This window comes from Anguilla rostrata, chromosome 6 (genome assembly GCF_018555375.3).
Source record: "Anguilla rostrata isolate EN2019 chromosome 6, ASM1855537v3, whole genome shotgun sequence".
NCBI classification, from domain to species: domain Eukaryota; kingdom Metazoa; phylum Chordata; class Actinopteri; order Anguilliformes; family Anguillidae; genus Anguilla; species Anguilla rostrata.
Window position 1 is genome coordinate 17,334,102 of NC_057938.1, and position 1,875 is coordinate 17,335,976.

Below are 1,875 nucleotides of genomic sequence, written 5' to 3' on the forward strand. Positions count from 1 at the left end.
AAAAGATCTTTGTTCAAAAACATTGAATTTCTTGCCTTCACTGAGTCCTTTTGTGGTACACAATTATCATTATTGTTATTGATTTTTATTTTTTACAATACATGGACCACAATGCTTCCCCTCCTTTTGTTCCCAACGTTCATGGCCAGACAATGTCCCCCTACCACTCTTAAGATCCCTACGTCCATTCAGATCACGTTCCCTATTTCGTCAGCTCTGTCCATTACCGTGCCCTGTAGCGATGATGATATCACCGCCCAGGCTAATTGAGTTATACCTTCTGCTCTGTTTGGCCCCTCGCACGTCAAGGCAAACAATTAATGCATCATTGCCCTGTCTCGACTCGAGGACCTGCGCTCGTGGGAAAAGAGATCTATGCCGCGAGGAGCACCTGCTGGCGGTCTGTTGACCTTAATCGGAGATGGTGCCGACGAAAGTTCCGGTGGGACGCTAACAGAAAATCGCAGGTGTGCTTATTTAAAAACATTTAATAATCGTCCGTTCATCATCCCGGATAACACAGTTTAATCGATGGAAGATTTATGAAGTTCAGAGCTACCATTACCTCTGGGCCTTTTTGATCTCCGCATGGCTCCGTTTAAATGTGTTTTTATGCTTTACGAACATAAGAAACTGATAGAAGTAAAAAATAAATTTTGATTTAACAATACGTTTGTAAGACTAATAGTGTTCAGGTGGGCGCACTGTAGCCAACACGCAAAACAGAAAGCCGTTTAAACGTAGTGTGATTACCTTCGCCTCAGCCTAACAGACCGCGGATAATCTTATGATCTCATTCCCTTGGGTGTGAATCACTTGGGTGGCTTTTTTAAAGTGATTATTTATATGTTCTGAATGGTATTGAAAGCATTCTTTTGTGTGATCATTGCTGGCCTTATTCTGTACAGTATAAGTAGCAATGAAAACTTTCTTCATTTTCTAAATGAACATAAAGCCACATACATAATCTGCCATCGGTTATCAGACAGATAGGCCTACTGGTTAATTCACTTCATTATTAGCAACGTTAATGCCATGTCAAATATAGTGGAACAATTATGCTAAATAAATTCACACTCAATCAACAGGAAGTAAGTACAGTGTAAGTATATCTGTTTGAGTTACAGATGTGACTTCTGTTTCTGGGTACGGGTGGGGTTGGGTAGCTGACCTTAAACAGACCCAGATGGCCTTGCCCTGTGGTAGAGGTCTTTCAAGGCTTTGAGCAATTGGAGTACTACATAGTAGAAGTAAAGATGTGAAGTCCCAGTACATCTATGTAAAAATAGCATGCTTTTAAACATAATTGCTAGCTGCCTAACGCTTTAACTTTTATTTATTTTTAAGGTAACAGCTTTCATTTAATTTCACCGGCTTCTGAAATTGAATTTTCTCTCTTTCATTGGAAGATGGCCACAGTTCAGGCGTTACCAGTCTGACAGTGAGATACAGCACTCTCTTCATTTCTGTGGACAGAAATGCAACAGTAAGACAAGAGGGAACAGAGCTCCACAGCAATATTGGATTTACAGAGTCCATCAAACATTGCAATGAAAAGATTCAATAAAATTAGAAATCTCATTCTTCTCACTCTCATCTTTAATCAAAAAGAAAGACAAATTCTTGTATCCCTCTGTGTTTCTGCTGTGCTGCCACAGTGATTTAATACAGCATTGATCTCTGTTGTACATGATCAGATACACAGTGGACATGTCCTGTTATATATAGTTTTCAGGCCCATCCTGACATGGATGGGAGGTAGGCCTTTTTTTGGGTCTTCCCAAAGTGTCAATCATGGAGAAAAGTCTCTGGAAACCTGTGGGAAGAATTCCATAAATATGCAAAAATATATGGTTTTCATAGTTAAGACAGGAG

General features: G+C 39.9%; 1 long non-coding RNA gene across 1 annotated transcript; it reads left to right on the top strand.

The window, feature by feature from the left end:
- Positions 1-214: 214 nt before the first annotated feature.
- Positions 215-1,581, top strand: LOC135257960 (uncharacterized). Its single transcript, XR_010330822.1, has 2 exons — positions 215-467; positions 1,410-1,581. It is a non-coding gene; the product is annotated as an uncharacterized LOC135257960 (long non-coding RNA).
- Positions 1,582-1,875: the final 294 nt, after the last annotated feature.